The following is a 9054-nucleotide window of genomic DNA, read 5'->3' as shown; positions in this document are numbered from 1 at the left end:
TACAGGAGGGGCAGGGGATCAGATGATGAAAGCAGGGGAGGTTCTGGCAGGAAGTCATACTTAAAATTAGCTGTTAAGTAGGAGAGAGGCGGGCGAGTCAGGGAAGGGTGTTCCAAGCCGAGGGGAAAGCATATACCAAGGCTTGAAATACTGAGATTTGTTCAAGGGCTTGCAAGTAATTTATGTGATTGTTCGTCAACATCCTGGGGTCCTGGAACAAAGGAAGTAGATGGGGTCCGAACATGAAAGACCTCGTGGACCACACTAAGTGGCTTGAATTTAATCTCTATTCTGAGGGCAGTGGGAGACCTTGAAAGGTGAAAGCAGGGAGAGACAGGTCAGATGTGTGTCAGGGATGCGAGGGGCTGCCGGGAGCCTCCTGAGACTTCCTCCTGAGTCAGAAACCCAGAGTGGGAAGCAATGCTGTTTTTTTCCTTTTTGCTTATTTTTCATTTTCATAAGAAAATGTCATTTACACTCTGAAGAGTGTTTTGCCCAGGGCAGAATTGGACATCATGCCCAACCTGCTGCACAGTGACAGGTTGCTATATGGAACGAGGTAGTTGGTGTGATTAGGCAATTAACAGTTGGTCCCAACTGTTTCACAGAAAACTGAGAACTTGAGAACTGAACTCCTTCAGGATGCATGTTTCCACTTCCCAGCGATTTTGACTCATTGCTCCTTGCACTGCCTCGACTTACCACCACCTGTTTCGGATGCAGGTGCTGAGAGTCTATTTGTCTCCCTTATCAACATCCTAATCTCTCTGGAAAAAGGTATGAGGTCTCGTGTAGCCTGTGTCCTACACAGCACACTGTAGAGATGCTTGCGTGTAGCAGATGCTTAATTAAAGTGTATTGTTTTAAATCTTATTTTTAAAAAAATGCCTCCTTTATTTTTAGGTGAGGAATTTAAGAGGGAGGGAGGAAGTGAGAGAGAGAGAAGGAAAGAAGGTAGTTGACATACACTGAAGGCTTCCCCGTGGCTGGCACTGTATCTACATTGCTCATTTAGTCCTCATGACAGGGATAATATCAACCTATTTTTATAGATAAGGAAAATGAGGCTCAGAGAGGCCAAGAAACCTGCTTACATTTGTGAAACAAATTGTTGGCCCAACTGGGTCTAGCACTCAGGGCTCTTTCTAGCACATTTCACACCCTTCTTGGCCTGAAGCTTCAGTGAAGGCCCATGCTGCACTGGCTCTTTCAGCCTTGGGATCCAGATTCTCATTCAGGCTTTTGACATGGGACATAGCTGCTTTCTTGGTGTATTAGTCCATTTCTTTTGCTTGTAACAGAATACCTGAAACTGGGTAATTCATAAAGAAATAAAATTTATTCCTTATGGTTCTAGAGGCTGGTAAGTCCAAAGTCCAGGGAACACATCTGGTGCAGGCCTTTCCCTTATGGAGACTTTACAGCAATGCAGGGTATCACATGACAAATTGCTTGAGCAAGAGAGAGCTAACCTCCTTCGTTCCTCTCCTTTTAAAGCCATCAGAACTATGCCCATTACTCCATGAATCCATTCACAAGGGCAGTCCTCACAATCTAATCACCTCTTTGATTACCCACCTTCCAATTACCATAATAGGATTTCCTGCCCTCTTAACATTATTACAGTGGGGATTAAGTTCCGATACATGAAACTTTAGGGGACACATTTACCCATAACACTCGGGTAGGCCACTGGGTGCCCAGACTTACACCATGTCCTGAGCATGGTGGAGACTCCCATCATGGATGAGTGAAACACTTAGGGCAAGGAAAGGTGCAGCTGCCTTCTGAGACATGTAGTGACAGGAGGGGCTGGTCACTGGAACTGGAACTGTGGCCTTCCACAGAATCCAGACCCTGCCAGCCTCCTGCCTGGGCGAGAGAGCCATGGCCACAAACACCTGCACCCTCTAGTATCTTCTTCTCACCTTCTAGTATCCTGATTGTGACAAGACCCATTGCTGTTCCCAAAGGGGAGTGAGAGAGCCACGGAGGCTGTGAATGGGTCCACAATGCTGTCTCCTGGGGCACAGAGCAGGATGAAGAAAGGTGGAGAAGGGTCTGCAAGGGCAATAGGACACTGTAGCACCTTGGGGAAATGAGGAACTCTGTCCTGGGACAAACGGATGGGGAAGATTGGGACTCTGGTGATTGCTATGTGTGTGTGTCCTGCAGAGACATCCACTTTCACAGGTGCCCCTCCTCCTGTAAGGAGATCAAGTCCCTCTCTCCCAGGTCAGGCCCCATTGGACCAAGAGCAGGCAAAGCTTCTCAAGAGCAGAGTGGGCCCTGGCTGGGCTGAACTGGAGATTTAATGGCTGATGTTTCTTGAGGCGGCAGATAGAGCTACCCCTCCCTGCATCTCCTTCCAGATCGTGTTGGAGGCAATACTGCATGCTTATCAAACACAGGAAGACTATATTTCCCAGTTTCTTTTGCAGTTAGAGTGGGGCCATGTGACTGATTTCTGGCCAACAGGATGTGGCTGGAAATGACATAGGACACTTCCAGGCCTGGCCATAAAACCTCTTGAGTTGCTGTCCACAAACTCTCTGGTTTTCCCAGCTATGTGGCTGGAAGCAAGGGACTCTCTTCTTTTTTAAAATCGACAATAGTGGCTACAAGTTTAATACGGCAGTATCCTAAGTAAAAGGAACCTGGATCTCTGAGTCACCTACTGCTTGCAGGAGACCTACCAAGGAGAGCTGATGTTAGTAATGAACTGAAATACAAGAGAGATGCAAATCTTTATTATGTTAAGCCACTGAGATTTTGGGGTTGATTATTATAGCTTTAATTAACCTAATTAATATACACTCCTCCTCCTAGTCTCTGGCCAGATGCTGCCTAATCTATACCTATTGTTGATCCCCCAAATGTGTGCTTTATGTGCTGAGCCCTGAAATGGAGAAATTCAGGGGAAAAGTTCTACTGGTGTGTTTGTGCTTGGATGCTGCCCCTATTTCGATGTTCCGCTTTTACAGAAAGATGAAAATGACATTGATCTAGCCCTGACTCTGTGGCCAATGCTATGATAGGCATTTTTAAAAAGTATGCCAGGCATTTTCACACATGTTAACTCACTTAATCCTCTCAACAATCATGAGAGTTAGATATTATTTATTATTCATTATCCCTGTTTTGCATAAGAGGACGCGGTGGCTCAAAGAAATTAAACAACTTTCCTATCGTTGCACAGCTGGGGAGCCATCAAGTTACTAATAATCTGGAAGGAAGAAGGGACTCTCAGATGAAACAATACAAGAAAGACTTTCAAAGTGCCATATGGAGAATGAGGCAATGTAAATGCAGAAAGGACCCAAAGTAAATGAGCTGTCTGATTTCAGAAAGCTTCACCAAGCATCCTGTAGAACGTGTGTGTGTGTGTTCAGTGAAAAAAATAAAAAAAAACTAAAAAGAGAATAGAAGGTGATACCGTGCATGAGAAAACTGAGGCTCACAGAGGTGATCTACCACATCCAGGTCACCTGGCCAGTAAGATGAAGCACTGGGATTGGAACCTCTGTTTGAAGTTACTGGTAGCTGAAGTTCCCTTAGCAAGATGTCCGTCTCTAAACAGAACTTCTAGAATTGTTCTTGCTCAATTTTCTAATTAACTCACCAGATAGCCACATTCTAACATTAGGGGAACCAAGCTTGGGGGGTGAACCAGCACCTCTGGTAGGTGGGGCAGCTGGCATGAAAAGTTACCAATTTTGACGAATTTCTCCGCCTAAATCAAGGTCTTACCTTCACTTTTCTTTTGTTATTATTTTTTTGGTCATAGATTTAGGCACTATCAATATCAACCTATGACCTTAGTTCTTTTTTTCCCCCCAAAGTCATCAATTTTATAAAATGTGCTCAAGGAAAGCCCAAGTAGCTATGTGTCTTTGATCTCAAACGTGGGCTAAAGTGTGGGGGACTTTTAGGGGTAGTAGAAGTTATTTCTTGAGGTTTCTGGTACCTGGGGTCACCAGATTTCTCCTGTTTTTCATTAAATTATGCTATCCTACTAAGCTTTTCCTGGTGTCCTCAATTCTCCCCTCTCTAGCTTTTTCTGGGAAGCCTGGGTTGTTTGCCACTTGAGCGAGGGTTAAACTGTCCGAATTCCTGGAATTGGGCCATTTCTACTGCTTTCTCTTTCAATGTCCAGTTTCCTCCTGAACAGATTTATTATCCATTTTTCATGCTCTGCTTCAGTTGGGTGTTTGACAGATCCTTAGTTACTTCCACACTTAGGACACCACAGGAAGGCGTGTGGGTTTTCTGATGTTATGCTTCTCCCTGTAATTGGTTTGCATCTCTATCACGCAAACTTACCTTCTGAATAATTCTGTAGCTGAAGTCCAGAAGATGGCCTCAGTGGTTGAATAGTTGTTTAATTCACTGGAAACAAAACAATTGCTCTGAGCTCCAATGACTACTCCCTGCCCATCTCTGGTTGGGAAAGAAAATTGGAAACGGTGTGGCCGAGCTGCCCACTCTTAGTTCATACTGCTCTCAGGCAGGAAGCTTTCAGTGCATGCTGCTGGTGGGAGAATGGGCTCACTTCTCTTTGCCCAAAGGATGGTAAGAAGCTGGGGTGAAAGTGTTGCTGTATGTCTACAGCAGCAATCTCCCCAGGTTCAGAATAACCCCAGTGTGAGGAGGGATTCTAAAGTTTCAGGGAAAGAGGGAAGAGAATAAGGTCTTGAACGTCCCAGAAGACTGGGTTTGAATCCTGGCTCTGCCACTTACTAAGAGTAGGCTATTGGATAAGTTACTTAAACACCACGATCCCCCATTTGGCTCACTGTGCTTGGGAACAAGTATTTTTTATCACATAAGACAGTTGGAATCGAATAACGTTGCTAAAGTGCTTAGCAGAATACCTGGCACAAGGGAGGTATTCAATGGCTAGCAGACATTGCTATTTACCATATTTTCCCACCAACCAACCAAGCAATACAACAAAGTTGTGTTTAAGCAAGTCCATGGTGCACAGCCAGAGGCTGATTATACACTCTATGCCTCCCCGTTATATCCTCTCTCTTCAAGCAGGTGCCTCGATCCCTAGCTTTCCCCATCCTGAGCTCTGGCTACCTATTATTAGTATTATTGTTATTGTTTTTAAATTAAGGTGAAATCCATGTAATGTAAAGTTAACCATTTTAATGTGAACTATTCAGTGGTATTTAGTCCATTCACAATGTTGTGTAATCTCCACCTCTACCTAGTTTCAAAACATTTTCATTACCCACCCCCCAAAAAAACCCCTGTATGTGTTAAGCAGTTACTCCCTGTTCTCCTCTCTTCCCAGCCCTGGCAAACACTCTATTCTGGATACTTCACATAAATGAAATCATGACTCACAATGTTGTGTAATCTCCACCTCTACCTAGTTTCAAAACATTTTCATTACCCACCCCCCCAAAAAACCCTGTGTGTGTTAAGCAGTTACTCCCTGTTCTCCTCTCTTCCCAGCCCTGGCAAACACTCTATTCTGGATACTTCACATAAATGAAATCATGACATATGTGGCCTTTTGTGTCTAGCTTCTTTCACTTAGCAAAATGTGTTTGAGGTTCATCCGTGTAGTGGCATGTATCAGTCCTTTTATGGACAAATCATAGTCCATGGCATGGATATAGCACATTTTGTTTATCCACTCATCCATTGATGGACACTTAGGCTGTTTCTACCTTTTGGCTCTTGTGAATAGTGCAACTATGACCATGTTTGTCCAGGTACTTGTTGGAGTACTTGCATTCAGTCCTCTTGGGAATATACTGGTTACTTATTTTTATTCACCTTGCCGTGATTTTTTACCAGCATGTGTTCTGAGAGGCACCACGGCAGAGTGGTGAGGCATGTGGTCTCTGCACGAGGCTCTCTACTTTGCTACTCACTAGTTCTTGGGAATATACTGGTTACTTATTTTTATTCACCTTGCCGTGATTTTTTACCAGCATGTGCTCTGAGAGGCACCACGGCAGAGTGGTGAGGCATGAGGGCTCTGCACGAGGCTTTCTCCTTTGCTACTCACTAGCTGAGCAATATTGGGCAAGGGCTTGACCTCTCTGTACCTCTGTTTTCCCCTCTGTAAAATGGAGTCTAGAACCCCAATTCCTACCTTACAGGAGGATTGTGATGATTAAGTGAATAGATGCCTGTAAAGCACATAGCCTGTGTTTAATGAACATTAGCAATCACTGTCATCCTCTCCCTCCAGTACTTCCTTCCTGGAATCTCCTTTTAAACCCCATTTGTTTTAGGATCTCTCATCTATATGCTTAAACTCTTGTGGCTGAAGCTTCTTTCTGGGCAAGGTAGTTGAGCTTCTGGGCTGTCCCTTTAATACAGGGAGTCTTGGGACCCTGGAGGATCAGGTTCTCTGAAACAAGAAGACACCAACCAGCTTCAGAGAAGCTGGGCTTTGAGCATATTCTACCTGACCGGTAAGGATCTAAAGCTACCTTCTTCCTCCCCTCCACAGATCCCCGGGGCCTATGTCCTGAATATTGCCAGATCCCACATGGCTAAGTTATATTTCTGCTCGAGACTTACAATGGTATCCTATTGTCTATACTAAGACAACCCCTCTAAAACCCTATGAAGTAGGTAGCTCTCTCTTCCTTTCATTTCTGTGTATTTGCTTGCAAAGGGATAAGGGAGTTTATTTTTTTATGGATGAGGAATCCTCGACTCAGAGGCATGAGATAATTGTCAAATGTCCCAGCATGTGAATTGCAGAGCTCAGATTTGAACATGCTTAGCCAGACCCAGGAGCGCCTGCTTCTTCTGGTTTTCACACTGCTACATCGCTTTGGCCTCCTGGTACCAAACCCAGCTGACGTTCCTTGGTCCACTTTCATCTGATCTATACTGAGTCAGTGAATTCTCATCATACCCAGAGCACCTGCCAGGCTCGTTCTGGCCTCAGATCTCAGCCCCAGCTGTTCTGCTTGTCTGGAATATCATTCTGCTTTCCACCTACTCCAATCCTGCCACCTGGCAGGCCTCATTCAAATCCCTCTTCCTTCACTAAAGCTTCCCACTGAGCTTTTCAATCAAGACCTTGTTCTTCACTTCTGAATTTCCTATCATTCTTCAAGTCGCTGTTCTCTGAGCTTCGGCCAGCACAACAGTATCTTTGTGTGAATTACAAGAAGACATTCATTCCCTTAGGCTGATGAATTGCAGAAAGATGTCTCCAGTCATCCTCTCAGCTTGGTGCAGTGTGCAGATTGTATAACCACACTTGGCCAACTTGCCTATCTGATAGTTACAAAATTAATTGTTTTCTGAGTGTAAAACATTCCTAAGTTAATAGACTGCAACAGGTCCATGTTCATTGATTGTCTCCCACAACTAGATTTTAAGCTTCTGGAAGGTAGGACCATGACTTACCCTTCAGTTTTCCCCACTGTGACTGGCCCAGAGCCAAGTGCTAAGTCCCTAGTGTCCAGCTTACGAAATGACTTGGAGGAAGTGTTGTGTCAGCCCTCGGATCTGAAGGGACCCAGCAAGATTCTTGCAGGTAAGAGCTGACTGACATCCACAGTGACCTCAGCCACACTGGCCACTCACCATTTGGAACACACCCATCAATGCTGTTCCTTCAGGCTCCTTCCTCTCTGGAACGCTGGCTCCTTCCCTATTCGCCCAACCATGCTTTGAGCTTTATCAGCTCAAATGCCATTCCCCAGGGAAGGCTTCTTTCCCAGAAGCCTCTATTGCAAATCAATTTCTCCCTCCTACAGTTCCCTAGATGGTCTTTCCCTTCCAACCTACAATTCCTGACTCTCAAAAGTGTTTAAGATGTGGCTCAAGTTTTCATCTTTAAAATCTGTTTGTATCAAGGAGGTGTATCCCAAAATACATTGGGGCCGCATCTCCCCTTCTACACTAAGTTCTTTGAGAATAGGGCATGTGCCTGGCACGCAGCAGGCCCTCGTGCAGTGTCTGTTGAGTCAGTGTCCCCAGGGTCCCTTGTCATGCACATTCTCTGGCACTGCATCCCATCCACTGCCGCAGAAGCATTTGCATCCCTTCTATTACTACTTGACATGTGCTTAACACTGTCCCCAAGCTTTTTCTCACCTCTTCCCTGGTTTTGTTTTTGCAACCTGTTAGCATATGAGAAAAGAAATGATTACATCTATTGTGCTCATGAGGCACCTTACATCCAGGAGGCAGAAGCATGTTATCTCACTGTCTGGTGACAGGGCCAAGGCTGCCACTCACCTGGGTGACCGATCAGGCACAGTGCGTTTGTCTCCAGTTTCATGCTCTTAACTCTTGCCTGAGTTTAACCATTTATTCTCCTTGGAATTCTCCCAGAGTCTGAGCCCTGAGGTCAGGAAGCTAAATTTGGTGGGAGGGTTGAGTATGCTTATTAACTCTAGAAATCCTACTAGCACATCTCACTGGGTTCATGTGTCAGAACCCAGTATGCTGGGCCTCAGGAGAATTGTTCTTTTCTCTCTTCAACTCTCCATTCTACCATTCTATTTGAGCATATCTTCAAGGGGCAGGTAGCCTATAGGTACTTGGAATCATTTGACAGTTGTCTTGGTATAGAACAGTGGGTTTCTCCTTTGGCTGACACTAGATTCACATGGAGAACCTTTAGAACTACCAATGCCTGGTACCTTTATAAGCTCCCCTAGGTGATTCTGATGGGCAGCCAGCATTGCAGATGGCAAAGTAGAGTCATCTATTGAGGACCTGGACTCATAGTCAGACACTCGGATTTAATTGGTCTGGGGCTGGGAACCACTGGCAGGCTTCTTGTACCTTGGGTCATGTCTCAGTCAGTTCTGGCTGCCATAACAATACTGTGAACTGGGTGGCTTATAAACAATAAAAATTTATTTCTCACAGTTCTGGAGGCTGGAAGTCCAAGATCAAGGTAGACTGGGTGCCTTCACATGGTGGAAACGGTGAGGGGTCTCTCTCAGGTCTCTTTTATAAGGACACTAATCCCATTCATGAGGTCACCACCCTCATGACCTAATTACCTCCCAAAGGCCCTACTTTCTTTTTTTTTTTTTTTTTTTTTTTTTTTTT

Source organism: Galeopterus variegatus, unplaced genomic scaffold, assembly GCF_000696425.1.
Source record: "Galeopterus variegatus unplaced genomic scaffold, G_variegatus-3.0.2 Scaffold9524, whole genome shotgun sequence".
NCBI classification, from domain to species: domain Eukaryota; kingdom Metazoa; phylum Chordata; class Mammalia; order Dermoptera; family Cynocephalidae; genus Galeopterus; species Galeopterus variegatus.
This window is presented reverse-complemented; position numbering follows the sequence as displayed.